A 17,122-nucleotide genomic window follows, 5' to 3' on the forward strand; every position below is an offset into this window, starting at 1 on the left:
CTGGGGACGTGGTGGCAGTTCAGTTCTGGAAGCAGCATGTCTGGTTCTGGTGTCCGTGGTTTTTGTCATGCTAGAAGACTCACAATGCTCTATGGAAATTTGAGTTTCAGTCAGAAGTTGTTGAAATTTGGTTTATCTAGCTCAGTAAAGAGAAAGCCAGGGGCTGATGTGGTCACAACCTGTTTGTGGCTGCTGGGAGATTTTGTTCTGTGCAGTGAGGCTCTGGCTGCAGAAGCTCCCCAGCTCAGACTGGCAATGAAGCATCTTTCCAGCACTGACAATTCCAGGGATTTATTTGGTTCTCCATCAGTGATAACGTTTTGAAAGCTCGGTTGATGTAGGTTGATGAAAACCTGTGGCTTCTCCTGGAGGTTAAAGTTGACTTGTCAGAGTCATTTGTCTCTGAGCTCTCCGTACCAACTGCAGATGGAATTAAAGGCGTGACTGCAGAGTTCATGACTGACTCTTTTATTTTAGATCCTGAATGTTGATGCAAGATGGATTTAATTTAAAACTAAGTGCACTTGAATGATGCTGAGTACCCCTGTGTGCTTTTGGAGTCTCCTCTTAATTCCTGTGGCTTCATTTTCCTCACGAGTCCAGGGCAGCTCAGCTTGATACGGGGGGCAGGCAGGGAGTCAGTCCCGTGGCATCCAGTTGGGATTTCTCCCCATTTTTAGGTTCCTCATCCAAGTGCAGCCCCAGACATGTTGCTGCATGATGAGGCTGTCTCTTTAACTCGTGAAGCCCATCCTGGCTGCCTGGGGAATTTCAGAAGAGGAGGAGGAGGAGGATGGGAGAAGCGAAGGCTGGGAGGATCCTGGGCTGGATTCCTTGGGGGTGACCTCTCTCACCCTTTGCACATTGAAAAACATTTTGCTTTGGTGAGAAGTGCTGCCCCTGGTGCCTGTTCCCTCTGCTCCAATAGGTCTTCCTGTGTTTGCATAACAATTTGGGCATAAGTAAACACCATATTGCCTCAGATGGCTGCTGCCTCCTGCCCAGGCCTGAGCTTTGGAGCAATAATGCTGAGGACTCAGGCTTTAACAGCATTCCTCCCATCCCTTTTCCCCCTTATCCCTGGCACTGGAATGAGCTGGTGTATTGGGATGAGAAATACCCTCCCTGTATGTATGATTATCCCTGAAATGAGGATAAACTGGCACCTGCCAGGGAACTCTGTCAGAGTGCCTTTTTATCATTTAAATGGATAAAATCTTCAGTAACTCTTTGGGTTTGGTGTCCTAATTTGGATTTAAAGCAGGGTGAAGTGCTCAGCCTTCCCCCCTGCTCACCCCATCCTTACTCAGATCCAGTCTCCACTCTGTTCCAGCATGTGGCTGTTAATGTGTTTTTCCCTCCTTTTTGAAATCATGATGTCTTTTTATTTTCCTGATGAGTGCCTGTGCTGGAGCCACGGGCTGTGGATACAAGCAGGGCACACTGGCTGGAATAATGGAATAATCCCTGTTTTACAAGCAGGAATGTAATGCATTAATGGGTGTGTCTTTGTTAGCAGCCAACATCATCATAAAATCAAAGTATTGCTGGTGAAACCCAACTTTAATCAATATTTCAACATCTCCCTCTCATGCAAACCTCATTTCCAGCTCTGGGGGCTGTTCTCAGTGCCCTCTGAGATTTGGGCTGTGCCCTTGGCATTACCTGCCTGTCCCAGGAGGTGCCTGTGCCCGTCCTCAGCCTGGCACAGCCCCTCAGGTTGTCCTGGCTGGGTTCTCTCATTCACAGTTTCTTTGCAGTGCCGTTTTTCTCGCTGGCCCCAGAGCTGTTGACAGCGCCAGCCCCTGCCATGCCCAGGGAAGGCTGCCCTGCCTCCCTCTGTGGCCTTGGGCAGCCCCACACTGGTGGCACTGGCAACTCCCAGGGATTGCAGCGGAAGAGTCACCACGGGATAGACTCCAGCCTGCTGCAGTTATGAAATGATTGTTGAAAATCATCAGTCATCCGCAGGCAAATGTTTGCACGCTGCCTGGCATTGTTTTATCCCTTCCCAGCGAGTGCTGGGCATTAGGAGGGCTGGTGGGACATATAAGTTTCTTAGATTGCAGAAATTTGCATTGAGCTTTCACCAGAATGTTCACACAGATCATCAGTCAAGTGTCAGGCTGCCTGTACCAGCTTTGCTCCAGGAATGGCTGCATGCACAATCCTGGCTTTTCAGCCTCTCCCCCAGCACTCTTGGGTTGGTTTGTCTTCTCTCTTCAAGTTGGGGCACCTTTGGGGCTTTCTGCAGAGTAATACTCACTAACCATTCCTCTGTAACTTTTTTTATTAGAAACTTTAACCCTTAGAACATCCTCTTTAAGAACTGTATTTAAAAATTTCAAATACATCGAAGTATAATTAATGTAGAGATGCTGGGGATGTTTTAAACCTAGCCACCACAGGAACCATTCCTTCAGTCTGTGGGCCACTGCTGGGAAATGTCTGTGAAAAGCCCATAAAATCCAGGAAATGTTCCTTGAGTTCATTCAGTCCGTGGCTCTGGATGTCACTGGGGGCAGGTGAGCTGGTGTTTGGTGGTTATTGAGCACCAGAGCCAGCCCAGGGCACTGCTGTCCTTGCACTGCTTCTTGTGGGGCTTCTCCACACTGGGCCAGGTGGTTCCTGCCCCAGTGAGTCCCGGAGGTACAGCCCAAATCGTGGTTCACACCAGTCTGGAGTCACACCCATCCCAGTGTCCACCTGGCTGGGCTGGGGTCACAGGGCTGGAAAAGCCCTCGCAGACCATGGAGCCCAGCCTGTGACCAATCCCCACCTTGTCACCCAGCCCTGAGCACCGAGTGCCACATCCAGGCCTTCCCTGGACAAGACCAGAGCAGTAAACTCCTCCCCTTGCTCCCAAACTACTCCCAGCAGGAGTTTGCTGCTTTGGGTAACTTTCCCCCCATCCTGGACTTTTGTAGTGGGATTTTTTGTTTGATTATTTTCCCTAAGGACACAAGTAGGCAGCTCCCTGCAGAGAGGATGGTTAAGGCAGGCTTTGGCTGTGATAAAAGCATCCTCAGGTGTTTGTGTTTGAAGGAGCCAAGGGGATTTTAGTGGCTTGAGCCACAGCTGGAAGCCCTGTTGGCAGATGTGACTGTGCAGAGGTGGTTGCACCTGAGCTGTGCCACGTGTGGAGTCAGAAATGCTCTTCAGGTCCTGCTGAACCAGACCGTGAACTGGAGAGGGAACCTGGGCATTGCTGGTTCTACTCCTGCTCCTACCCAACTCTCTGGTGTTCTCCTGTAGCCGGGGAGAAAAGCTGCTTTTGTTTCCTGGGGAAGCAACACAGGAAATCATTACTTTGTGACAGTAAAAACAAGCAGAAAGGAAAAAAGAAAAAAAGAAAGAGGGAGCTTTTATTTCCGATAGAAGAGTCTGTGTCCATCCCTTTCCAAGCAGCCTGAGGGCAGCAGACCGTGTGTGCATCCCTCTGCCCTTTCAGATAAATGAGAATGAGGAGCAAGCTCAGCAAATCCCCTGCTGGGGCAGGACCTGTATCCTGGAGAGCAGCACCCCACAGCACAGAGGTGCCTGAGCAGCCTTTCCCTGTGCCTGGTTTCCTCCTGTTCCACAAGATGGCAATGCAATCTAATCACCTCCCTCAGCCCCAGGTAAAGGCTCTCAAAGCTCCCTTTGCCTTCCTGCTTCAGGGAGGGCTGGGGATGCCAAAAGCAGGGTGTAAACTACATCAAATTAATCTGTACCAGGTGGGGTTTTTTTTTAATCTTACCAAAATACCTGAATTAAAAACAGAGCTTTGCTAAACCCATTAATTGGAGTTCTTGGAAGGTTTGGTTTGTTTTAAAACAGGGTAGCTTGGATTATATAAGATTTCCTCTAGAAAATAATGATTCATGCAGGCTGGGGCCTTTTTCTGCCAGGTTCTGTGATCTCTCTGTTTTAAGTTTTGCTTATTTTTGCCATGGATTTAATTTGTTTTATAAATTGTGATGGCAGTTGCTCAGGTTTGTTCCTCTGACGTATCCTGTGTGTTTAGATGAGCAAGTCCCCATCCCTTTGTTTTTTTCTCAGTGGAGAGGAGGAGCTGGCTCAGTTGCCATGAAATCAGCCTTTCCTGCAATCTGACTCTCGGAGAAGTTCCACTGCTCTTCCTCCCCAGTGCTGCCCTGACAACTGCACTGCTCTGAGTCACCTGTCCAGCCTTGGATGGGATGAGATTTCTTGGTCTGGCAACTTTTCTGTTTCCTTGAGACGAGGCCCCAGTGGAAGTGTCCCCCAGCCTGGTGCTCACTCCTGCAGTGCCCTTGTGCCCTCCAGCCAGCTCATGGCCTTGCTCTGTCTCCTCTTCCTCCTTTTCCTCCTCCTCCTCCTCACACTCACTATATTCACTTCCCAAATATTTCCTCGTGCTGAGGTGTTGGAATGGATTCAGCTGATGAAAGAGGATGGACCTAAGCAGTCATAAACAGTTTTTTTGGTAAAAAAAGGTGGTTTGGATTTGCTTTATAATTCCCCTTCCAGGTGGGAAGCAGAGAATGTCCTGGTGCTGTCAGCTCTGTGTGTGTTGAGCAGGAAAAGATGGGACCTTCTGGGTCAGAGGATCCCTTCAAGATAAATTTCTGAGAACAAGCTTGTTTTTTCCCCCCCATTACTCCTATTGGAAGGCTGAAATGGTCATAAACTTATTTCCAGCCTGGACTTGTCAGGGATACTTCATGATGCCCACGTGCAGCCCTTGTTCTGCTGTCCTGAATAGTTCTTTCCTCTTTTTTATTTTTTCCCTCAAATGTGTGTGTCCAAGAGATCACTCAGTGTGCCCTCCCAGCTTTTGTTTTGCAGGGCTGAACAAGTGTCTTTACATTTTAATCTCCTAAATTAATCTGTTTTCTGCCAAGTCTTTTTTTACACTTCTTCCTGCTTAAACCTTTTGGATGTTTAACCACAAGTGAACCAAGTGCAGCATCCCTGGAGCCTTCTCACAATTCTGGGTTTCTGTAAACCCTGCAACCTGCCTTGTCCAGCAGCTCCAGCACTTCTCTGGCTGTTGGAAATACTGCAAGTCCAGCATATTGGTGCTTCAGTGCTTTTGGTTTTGAGCTGTTTGCTTGGGCCTTTCTCACTCTTGAACACTTTCCACTCAAGTTCATTTTCTTTCCAACTCACAGCAAAAACTATTGCTTATCCCTAGTATGTGGCTTCCTCTCCCATCCCATGGAATTTCAGTCTTCCTTCATTCATCTTCACAGTTACCCATTTTTTTCCCTGTCCAGTCCCAGCTTTCCTGTGTGCTGGTTCTGCTTTCCAACTTTGTGTCAGCAGCAGATTTCATTAGCACACTTACTTCTTGTGCCAAGGTCATTAATAAAAACATTTAATAAGATCAGTCTGCTGACCATTCCTGGAGGAGCTCTGCCAGTGACCTCCATCCATTCTGATCCTTCTTTCAACACCACTTCCCCTTTCACCAGTTTCCTGCCCTTCCAGTTCTGCTAATCCCCAGTTTTTCATTTCAGGGTTTCCCATGTGGGGCTGTATCACTTTGCTGAAGTCTGTGTGGGTAGGATCTGTCTCACTTCCTTTGTCTAGAAAATTCATTATCTGACCAGCTAACCTGGTTAGCTCTGTGTGATCTGATTTCCCCTCAGTGCACTCCCAGTGTTTTCTACCCTCTTTACTTTTTGGTTTCGTGTTCTAATTATTCTTGATTTGCTCTGGAGCCTCCATCCTGCCCAGGTTGGTCAGACAGGCCTGGGGTTGCTCAGCTGTTTCTTCCTTCGGTGGGTGGCAGTTGTATGGGTGCTGCAGTTCCCCTCTGGTTCTGGAGGGATCCCTGATTTTGGGATCCATGTCCTGGCTAAGGCTCAGTTTGAAGGGAAGGGCCTTGGGTGCATCAGTCCTGCCCTCATTAACGAGCTCGTTTGGTTTAATGAGAGTTCATCCTGTGGCACTGAGACCCTCCAGAACCCCCCCAGCCTTTTCCATGCTCCCACCAAGCCCTGGCTCAGTGGATTCAACCCGTGATGATTTAAAATCATGGAATCTCAGAAAAGGCTGCAACAAGTCCCGTTGTCACCCCAGCATCACCACTCATCATGTCCTCAAGTGCCACATCCCCACATTTCTTGAGCACCTCCAGGGATGGGCACTCCAAACCTCCCTGGGCATTTCCAATCCCTGACCTCCCTTTCCATGGGGAAATTCCTGCTGCTGTCCCCCCTGAGCCTGCCCTGGCCCAGCCTGAGGCCGTTCCCTCTCCTCCTGTCCCTGTTCCCTGGAGCACAGCCCGACCCCCCCGGCTGTCCCCTTCTGTCAGGGACTTGTGCAGAGCCACAAGTTCCCCCTGAGCCTCCTTTTCTCCAGGCTGAGCCCCTTCCCAGCTCCCTCAGCTGCTCCAGACCCTTCCCAGCTCCATTCCCTGCCCTGGACACGCTCCAGCCCCTCCATGTCCTTCCTGTCATCAGGGGCACAAAGCTGACCCCAGCAGTGCCCCTGCACTGGCCTCTTGCCCACCTGGGCACCCCTGGGCTCGTGTCCAGCCATGGCCACAGCACCCCAGAGCCTTTCCCACCAGGCACTCTCCAGCCACTCTGTCCCCAACCCCTTCCCTTGTGCCTTTTTCCATGTGTGGTGACCCGAGAGCATCTCTCTAAATCTTCATCCCTGGGTGCTGATGGCAGACAGAGACAGGAGTGAAATGGTTCATCCAGGCTGCACAGCAGCTGTGGTACAAACCCAGGGTGAAGGGCAGCCACAAATGTGTGAAACCAGGTGGAAGAAGTCCTGTTCCTGGGGCACACTGCCCAGGGGCTGCCTCCCGAGGCCATGGAAGTTGCAGAACAATCCCGTGTTCAGCAGCTCAGCCCTGATTTTAAGGACACCCCGAGAGTGGCATTTTTGGGACTGAACTGTGAGATGTGAATCAGGCAGAGGCTGAAGCCTGGAGCAGTGAAATGCCATCCCTCCCCATCAGGAGACAGGGTGAGGGGAGAGGGGGAGCAAAATGCAATCGAGATCTTCTTAATTACATTTGCATATGCAGCTGTTCAAACAGACTGAACTTCACCAGTGCCTGTTCATACCTATCAGGAGATTTAGAGCAGCTGTTGTCAACCCACGTTGTGGGATCCTACAAATCTAGTGGTAAAATAAGCCCCAGGGCACCCTGCTCATCCAAACTGTCCATCACTGCAAAAGGCCAAGCAATTAATTGTATTTCAATATTGAAAAAAATGGAATTGTGTGAAACATCCAAGGGCGACTGCTTACAGCTTGGTTGCCAAGGATACATGTTGCAGAATTAAATCATTAATTTATATTTCTGAAAACGGTGATGAAATGTGTTAATTTGTACATTACCAAAGAGGCTCAAACTTGCCTCCTTCTGCCTTTTCTTTCCTAATGTGCTCAATGACAAAATAATTGCTCTCCCTGATCCAGAGCTGAAATACAACGGTGTTCAGGCTCGGGGATTTTGTGTCACATTAAAACCTAAATTATTGGGGAAATCATCTGGGTTAAATGTTTGTAGTAATTCCTGCAGACTGAAATTCTGCCTTAATCATTGGCTCCCAATTGCTGAGCCTTTTGCAGCCTCTTTTGGTTGTGTTACCCTGAATCCCCTGAGCCAGAGCTGTGCTGAGCACGCAGTGCCTGGGCAGAGCGAGGGTCCAGCATCTGGAATTCTGCTTCCCAAGCCCCAGGCACTGCAGGGACACAACAATGCACGGAGGATGTGGTCAGTGGAGAAATTAGTCTGCTAGGGACAAGTGGTTATGTTGTCTCTTCGGGGCTTTGTTAGATGCATGGAGGATGCTGATCCCACCGGAATCCAGGGATGTAAATCAACTGGGGCTGGGATCTCAAATATTTCTTGTTTTGCGAAAGTGCAGCAGGATTCCTGCCATCGTGCCAGTGGACTGGAGGAAAAGTGTCCTCAGGCTCATGGAAAGAGCAGTAAGAAAGCCCTGCCCCTGTAGGAGATTTGTCAGATCGGGGGGCAGGAGGGCATTTCTGGTGTTGCTTTAGAAAATGTATTGACTTAAGGTGAAAATCGAGATTTTGGTGCAGCATTCAAACACAGGAGTCCTGTTTCCAGCAGAGTGGTTACGATGTTCATCCCACCTCTGGGATTGGTGGTTGTGTTTTGGGAAAGGATGAGGGTTCTGGGCAGTGTCACTGTCCCAGGGCTGTGCTCTGGGTGCTGGGAGCACTGTGGGATGGGTGGGATGTGGGGCTCAGGTGGGAACGACCTCACAGAGAATGGGGGGTCCCTGTTGCCCTCAGGAGGTTCAGCAATGCCAGGTGCAGGGTCCTGCACAGGGGTCAGAGCGATCCCAAAGCAGCCTGGGTGGCGATGGGTTGGGAGCAGCCCTGAGGAGAAGGACAGGATTTGGGGTGTTGGTGATGAGAAGCTCAACATTCCCTGGCCGTGTTCTCTGGCCCCCAGAAACCCCCCTTGTCCAGGGCATCCTGCCCCTGTGCTCCTGTGCTCAGGTGAGCCCCACCTGCAGAGCTGCCCCAGCCCTGGGGAGCAGCAGCAGAGGGATGTGGAGCTGCTGGAGAGAATCCAGAGGGGAAATGGTGAGAGAACTGGCTGGGAGAGCTGGGAGTGCTCACCTGGAGAGGAGAAGGCTCCAGGGAGAGCTCAGAGCCCCTTCAGGGCCTAAAGGGGCTCCAGGAGAGCTGGAGAGGGACTTGGGGCAGGGGTCTGTGTTTAAATACAGGTCATTTGTGCAGATTACACCCCACGGCTTTGGCCTCACTGTGCTGCAGCTGAAGGTGTGAGTGCAGCTCCGGGGAAGCCCCTTCAATGTCACTGTCACCTGGGCTACCTGTCTGCTTGCCCAGGGCTTCAGGTGGGCTCTGCATCCTTTGCTCAGTGTCCCACAGAGGTGATGGGTGCTGATGTCACACGGGGGTGACACGGGGTGACACTGAAGCTCTTGTGCCATCCCTGGAGCAGTTTGCAGTGACTTCCACACTCTCCCGGGGAAAGCAGAGGAGTGACCCTGGGATGTCACACCTGTCTGCAAACCCAGCTGGATGCTGGTGGCAGCAATGCTCTCCTGCCAAAGGTGGTGAATATGCAGCCTGCATATTCTTGCACTGCCCAAGGTGTATCCTTTCAATAAATATTTTATTCCTTTTGCTCTGTCTAGTCTGTTCCAGGTCAGCCTTTCCAGGCATCATGTGCTTCAGGAATGTGGGGTGGGGAGGGAAGGGGCTTGTTTCTGCTGCAGGGTGATCAGCTGGTGCCAGTGGCTTTGGTGTGACATTCTGGTGGGTTCTGGGCTCTGTAAGTGTGAGGCTGTGACTCGTGGGGCACTGGCTGCATCGAAGTTGTGTTGTACCACATCCCCAGATGCATTATTACACACAGTAGCTCCTGTGTAATACTTATCTCCTAAATGTTAGAAAAACCTGCACCAGAACATTGCTTTTTTGGCAACTAAAACAGTACCACTAGCTGTGTTTCAGTGGAAACTTCATTTCCCAAGCCATGCTTTCTGAATCCGTCTGGTTATTACATTTATCTGTGAGATGCATTGGGAAAACTTGGCAAACTTGGCTCTAATTTGCAGTAGCCTTTCGAGGGAGGTGCTGTGGGCTTGCACCTCACCCTTGGGTTGTTGTGTGCCTGATAATTAATGATGTTTGTCACTGTGGCTCCTGGGGCTGAGGGAAGCAGGGAATGGTGTGGCTTGTCCCCAGCCTCTCCTTCCCTCCCTCCTCTGTAAACATCTTCCCCTCGATGCTTTCTTTTATCAGAAGCCTGTAAGAATACACTTATTTTAATAACTTCTATCTGCTTCCACGGAGGGACAGTTTTATAGGACACAGACAGTGCGTGCTGGGATTCTTATGGCCTATAGTTTTCTCAGCAAATGGTTTTGAGCACAAGTTGGCTGGGCTGGAATGACCTTCTCTTGTTCATTAACTGTCTGTTGAAAAATATGCCTGTGGTGGTAGTTAGAGAGCCTTGATTGGGGTTATTTTAGGTGGTGCAGGGAGGTCTGGGCCTTTCCTTCCCTCCTCATTATCAAGCAGCAGAGGCTGCTTAGGGCCTGGTTTATTTACCTAATAAACTGCCTCTTTATCGTCTAGGAAATGCTCACATTTTTCAGCCAAGAAATCCTAGTAACAGGCAAACAGAGGTCTAGCAGTCAGGTCTGGGGAAACAACAAAATGAAGGTCAGCTAATATTGCTGTTATTCTCTTTCCTGGTGGCCATGACAGCAGGGGTGGTTTATTTGAAGATCCCAGACTCGGAGTCATTGTTGGTCCCCCGAGCATGGGAGGCTGTGCCAACACTTGGGATATTAATGTATTCTACAGATCAGTGAATGAGGAATTCCTCTGCACTCCTTTCTTTGGAAAAAAAAGGGAAAAAAAATCCCCTTCTCCCCCCTTCCCCCTTCTCCCCACACTTTGTTTGCCGTGGCTTTGTCCTCGGGGTGTTGCTGGGCATCCCTAATGAGGCTGGCAGGAATCGGGGCTGGGGCCGGCTCTGGGTCCTGCAGAGGGGCTGGGACACAGCTCCAGGTGTGGCAGCTCCCACCCAGGCAGGGGTACCCGGGCAGGAGGAAGGAAAAGGCTCCTCTGGGCACACACATAGCTCCCTGATGTGCTTCCTCCCAGGAGAAAATCCTGCCCTGTCCCCCCACCATGCCTCAGTGCTTCCTTAGCATTGATCCCAGCGCCGAGGGGCAGCAGCTCCTGCTCCTGGTGCCTTCCTGCCAGGGGAGGGCTGGGATCTGTTCGGGAGGAACATGGGGAACTCAGCCCTGGCCATGGAAAACACACAGGGGAGCGGGGGCTTGGTGGGATGGGTGTGCTGAGACTTTGGGTGGGAATAAAAGCTGGGTTCCTGAGGAGAAAATCATCCATCAGTAATGCCAGGGACCAGGGAAAGGCATCTGAGCAGGTTTTTAATATATATTCCTGTTCCATAGCAGGAATTGTACTTAGGTGTTTTTTTAATATATTCTTTGATCCCTCATGGAAATGTTAATGAGACGAAAACTCCTAAAGAGCTCTCCAGACACTGCCCTGCTTTGGAGAAGGGTGCAGTGAAACACAGCCCCTCCGAGGGCTCCTGACACACAAGCAGCCCCTTTGTTCCCTGCTTTCTGTCCCAGAGACACGTCTGAAACCGGAGGGGAATGAGAGGAGGCTGAAGAGGCTGCGAGGAGGCCGGGCATTGCCATTCAGTGCAGGAAAATCCTGGAGCAGCCACTGGGCCAGGCTGCAGGGCCGTGCTGGGGGTGTTTGAAATGCTCCCAGAGCTGGTCCGGGATGGAAATGGGATGGAAATGGGATGGAAGTGGGATGGAAGTGAGATGGAAGTGAGATGCTTATGGGCTGCCTTTCACTTGGACTTCATTAAGAAACTCCCAGGCTTTGTCCTGAGGGGGCTGGGAATGTGTGGAGCTCTGCAGAGGGGCCTGGCTGGAGGGGACACAGACTGTGCCGTGATGGCAAACTGCAGGCAGGGAGTGGGGCACCACAGGGCACCCCTGGATGCAGGCATTCCCCCTGGGAACTGGAGGCAATGTCCTGGGCAATCTGTGTACAGGACTGGAGAAGTCTCCCAGATGGAGAACTCGGTGTGGGCTGTCCACCTCTGCTCCAAGGCTGCTTCCTGGGAGTCTGAGCACAGTGACCAGGATTGGGGCCATTCCAGCAGGCTCTGAGCTCACCTGGGAGCTGTCACCTGTCCAGCACAGGGGCAGAAGCAGCAGACAGCCCTGGATCCCTGGAACTGTCCAAGGCCAGGCTGGACAGAGCTTGGAGCAGCCTGGGAGGGTGGAAGGTGTCCCTGGGCATGGCAGGAGTGAACAGGATGATCTCCAAGGTTCCTTCCAACCTAAACCAATCTGTGATTCTGTGATTTGTGAAATCCAAAATAGGCTAGAAACCAGAAAAATCAAACCAGCTCAATTGTAAGAAGATGGAGCTGAACCCCAATATCTGCACCCAGCTTTGTGGCAGCTGGAGATCAGAACAGGGAGTGAGAGACTCCCTGCCCTGAGACAACCCCACCTCTGAGCCACCGAGGGGAAAAGTGGCACCAGACTCCTGCCTGGTGTCACCCTGCCACAGGGCACCCTGGTGTGGGGCTGGCAGTGCCACATCCAGCCCCTCCACCCCACTGCTGGTGTGGGGAAACAGCAGTAATTCCTGGGGGTGGGAAGGGCTCTGTCTGTGCAGGATCCTTCCTCTGTCCCAGTGGAGGGGCAGAGGTTGCCCCAGTAAGGGGCACACACTGGTTTGTACATAGCTGGTGCCTGGCAGGGCATTTCTGCGGGGAGGGGTTTGGGATTCCCTGTCCCTGGAGGTGTTCAGAGCCAGGCTGGATGGAGCTCTGGACATGGGGGAAGGTGTCCTGCCCGTGCAGGGGGTGAGATGAGATGATTAATGTCCCTTGCAACCCAAACCATTCCATGATTCCAAGATTCTCTGTTTTGTGTCTGGTGAAAGTTTCTCCCACTCCAGTGGGAAGGGTGTTTTCCAGGTCTCGTGCTGACTCAGGGCTGGAGACTTTGAGCCATCACCTCCCAAAGATGTGGTGTGGCCTTTGGTCCTGGCCTGCTGGCAAGGGACAGCAGCTGCAGGTGGCTTTTGGCACCTGGAGAAGCTTCACATCCCTGGATCCACACTTGGTCTTCATCATTCACCTCCTTGGAAAACTGCAGATAAACCCATGGAGAAACCATTTGAGGCCAGGGAGCAGCTGGGGCTGCCTGGGGACCTGAGCCCAGACAGGAGTTTGTGATGGATGCTAAGGATGAGGAATTTCTTCCACACATGAGAGAGCACCTGGCAGGCCAGGCCTGGTGGAGGCTCCCACCGTGGGATTTGGGGTGGAGGATGAGCAGAGCAGGATGGAGATACCATTCAGCCACCCTGAATTTTTGTCAAGCTGATCTGAGGTCTCAGCTGAGGAGCTCCAGAGTTGTGGCAGTAATTCAGATGTTACATTTGTCCTGCCCTACATGTAGGGAGCTGCTTTCTCCTGCCATTTCCCTGTATTCCAGGGGCAGAGGAAATTTGCAGTTTTACTGGTGTTTACTCCTTAGCTGCTTTCTGGTTATCTGTGAGAGTTTACACAGTATAATGTGTGTCATGAAGGGTAGATTTTGGACATCATGGGCATATTTGCAAAACTGTCCCAAATCTACCAAATTCGAGGAGTTTGGAAAGTATAACCTCTCCAGAAGTGAAGGTATTCCTGACTTTAATGCTTCTCCCTGACCTTGGAGATTTTATTTAGCTCTGGGTTCCTGCAGGGCTGGATGTGTTAGTTAGTGTTTTTAAAGACTGGGGGATCCCAGCAGACAATGTTTTGTGTTTAGCTCTAGAGCATTAGCAAGGTGACAGTGCTGCTAAAAAGCTTTGGAAAAGCACCTTATTGGAGCCAAAGTGACTCATTCCTGCTAGACAAGCAGCAAATGTTTTTCTGGCATTTAAGTAAAATGCAAAAATATTAATTTCCCACCTTAATATTGAATTAAAGACTCAAAAGTGAGGGGAAAAAGCCCCATATTTAGGCCTTCTAGAAAAACAGCAGCAGTGCCAAATGATTCATGCTGGGTATTTTACAACATGGGGCAAGGCAGTGCCATAAACGGGAACATTCCCAGTTTCCTGAGATGAGATGATGGGATTTCTTCCTGTGAATTGTGCATTCTGTGTTTCCAGACCTAGGAACAGCTCCATTTGGCACGGTGTGTTTGGACAAGACATTTGGATCCCTTGGGAATTGGGCAGAAGTTTAAAGCTGATCTCCAGTTTTTGTTAGACCTGCAGGTCTGGATGGGGGGTGTGGGGGAGAAGTGGCTCTCGACTGCACCTCAGCCCTTTGCTGGAATTAGAATTCCTTCATTTCTGCATCTTTCCCAGTGCCACTGCTTCTGCTTTGCTGTTTATTGTGTCAATGACAGCATTATTACAATTTCCTTGGTTGCTTTGCCCTGTCCTCTGAGCCACTTCCATCATTAAGTGGTTTAATTGTTTGCCATCACCTCTGGTATTTGGGAGGTGCTGTTTGCTCTGGTTCTGGATGCAGCTGTGCCCATGAACGCAGGATAACCTCAATCCTCCCCTGAGTTCCTCTGTCCTTTCTGGAGCATTCACAGCATATTTGTGTGTGAATTTTAGTGGTTAACAGAGAAACTGGACAGGAATATCTCCAGTTTGGATCAGCCAGCCCTGCCCAGTGGTGAAAAGCTGTTCCTGTGCTGGGATGCTCCACTGAGACCTGTCTGCCACTGGATTTGCTGAGCCCAGAGTGTGCCCAAGGAGCTGCTGGGCTGGTGTCCCTGCAGCAGAGCCAGGCTTTAAGGCTTTAGATTCTGCTTGAAATCAGGAGCTGGTGCATGGAGGTTCGCTGTGTACTGAGCTGTGCAAGCCCTGAGGAGACAGGGAGAGCTGAGTTCAGGTACTGGGCAACTGCCCAAAATCCTGTGAGGGTGGGCAGGCCCTGGCACAGGGTGCCCAGAGCAGCTGTGGCTGCCCCTGGATCCCTGGCAGTGCCCAAGGCCAGGTTGGACACTGGGGCTTGGAGCAGCCTGGGACAGTGGAAGGTGTCCCTGCCATGGCAGGGCTGGGAATGAACTTTAAGGTCCCTTCCAACCCAAACCATGCTGTGATTCCAGGATGCCCAGGCTTGCTCCCCTTACAAAATCCATGCTGTATTTTGGGTGCCAGAGGAGCACTGGAGATCATCTTCCCAGGAAGGAAGAGTAGAACTGATTCTCCTTTGCTGCTGTGCAGATGAAGATCAAAGTGATGCTGGTGGCTTTTTGGTGGCCATCTTTTGTCCTGCCAATTCTGGCAGTAAGGACATGGTTAAGTCACCACAGGGCTTGGGCTTGGGGAATATTTAGGTGTTAAATGGCCTGGAAGTTGAAGTGGCAGCTCCCAGAAGGGAATGGTGTCCGTAGGTGGGCACTCAGGTATTTTTATGGGATATGACTGAGTGAGTTTTACAGCGGACAAGTTCCAGTCGTCTGCTTCCTGCTTGGTTTGGCACAGGACACACAGAGCCCAGCATGAGCTGAGCCTGGCTTGGCTGGGCTCTGCTCAGTGCCTGCCTGGGCTGTGGGCTGCCTCACCTGAGACCCCAGGTAGTGGGGGGACTCCATCTCCTTTTCACAGCTTCATTCAGCATTAGTCAAGAAAGAAATGGGGATCAGGGAGACAGGAAATGTTATTTCTGCTCTTGGGTCTTTAGAGAATCATAGAAGGGTTTGGGTTGGAAAAGGGACCTTAAACCCCATCCATCCCAGCCCTGCCATGGCAGGGACACCTTCCACTGTCCCAGGCTGCTCCAAGCCCCAGTGTCCAACCTGGCCTTGGGCACTGCCAGGGATCCAGGGGCAGCCACAGCTGCTCTGGGCACCCTGTGTTCCTCACAGGGAACAATTTGTTCCTGATTTCCCATCTAACCCTCCTCTCCTTTAGCTTAATGCCATTCCCTCACCCTGTCACTCCATCCCTTGTCCTTCTCCAGCTCTCTTGGAGCCCCTTTAGGCAGGAAGGAGCTCTAAGATCTCCCTGGAGCCTTCTCCAGGCTGAATAACCTCAACTCTCAGCAGCAGTACTTAGCCTTGTACTTTCCTCTTCAGAGCTGTCCCACCATGCAGCTTCCAGGCAGATGAGCCCTTCTCATCAGGTTGGTCACTGGGTTTGTGCAATTTATTATTTTAGGTCCCAGGGGTGAAACCATCCCTGGTGGTGGAGTTTCTTTTGATGGAACTAGACTGCACTTCAGGAGTCCTGAGCTGTCTAACTTCTTGCATAAGAGACTTTTTTTGAGAGGTATTTTTAAAGATATCTCTGATAAAAATACTTCAGGTAGGAGGGAGAACTCTTGGCACACTCACCTTCTCCAGTGTGATGGGGTTACACCCTTTACTTTATATAGATCCAGAAAACGGGGGGGGGGGGGGGGTGTGCGTGTGTGTGTGTGTGTGTGTAATTCTTTAGATAATGGAGGGCTGCTGAATAATGCTGTATAGACTCCTGTTAAACTTGGAGTCTTTTGTAACACGAAGTGCTACAAAGCCCTGTCTGTGGAACAGCCTCTCCCAGAACCTGTTGCTCCTCACGGTGCTATGACTTGGCAAAAAGTCAGGATTGCTGCCAGTTCTTCAGTATTTCAGGCAGTCAGTTCCACCCTCAGCCCCTGTGCTCTGCAGGTCATGATGAGTGAGAGAGGCATCACCTCCCTCCCCCGGGGCAGCCACACCGAACTGAGCTCTCACCGCCACCAGAGCACAGAGCCCGTCCCCAGCACTGCCTCTCCTGCCACAATGGGGTCATTTCCCACTTTTTGCACTGCAGGAACTGCTGAGCCGGGCTGGGCCGAGCCGGGCTGGGCCGAGCCGGGCTGGGCTGAGCTGGGCTGGGCCGGGTTGGGCTGAGCTGGGCTGGGCCGTGCTGGGCTGAGCTGGGCTGTGCTGGGCTGAGCTGGGCTGGGCTGTGCTGGGCTGGGCTGGGCTGTGTTGGGCTGGGCCGGGCTGGGCTGAGCTGGGCTGTTTTTGCTCATTGCTCAGGACAGAAAATTGCTGCTCTCCTGTGCAGCCCCTGTGGGGATTCTCATCGCTGCTCTGGGTGATGCTGCTGGTCCCAGGCTCGATCCAAAAACGCCGATGATTTTCTGTAAAGAATTGTTTTAGCGTGGACTGCTGCCTTGCTAAATGCTGCTGCAGCTTCTTCCCCTGTAAAATTTTTAACATAATCTTCCTTTTTGGCGGGAGGGTACTCCTAAATGGAAGTTCATTGGGAAATGAATATTTAATGCTGCCAGGGAAGGTTCCTGATTGCGGTGGATCTTGGAGCTGGTAATGAATGTGCACTATCAGGGCCGGGGGATTTGGGGTGTGAATTTCCCAGGCTCTAATCATCTCATAAAGCTGCTGAGTGTGACTCCTTCCCCAGTAATCTACTTAGCTCAGTCATTTACCCCTCCTCTTGCCTTGCCAGGAGAATGAAGCTCCCAGGTTGTTTGCATGACAAGTAGCCCGGGATTGTCTGGGCTCTGAGGAAGATGCTGGGAGTTAATTGGAGCAGCTGGAGTTGCTGGTTTCCCATGTTTGCTGGCTGAGGAGCAGAGCTTTTATGGGCAGCTCTATTCCAGGCTGCACCA

General features: G+C 51.2%; 1 protein-coding gene across 1 annotated transcript in view; it reads left to right on the forward strand.

Moving 5' to 3' along the window:
* STX8 (syntaxin 8) overlaps window positions 1-17,122 on the forward strand; it is a 97,838-nt gene that overhangs the window by 64,904 nt on the left and 15,812 nt on the right. The window lies entirely within an intron of this gene.

Source organism: Sturnus vulgaris, chromosome 20 (assembly GCF_052056855.1).
Source record: "Sturnus vulgaris isolate bStuVul1 chromosome 20, bStuVul1.hap1, whole genome shotgun sequence".
Lineage (NCBI taxonomy): Eukaryota > Metazoa > Chordata > Aves > Passeriformes > Sturnidae > Sturnus > Sturnus vulgaris.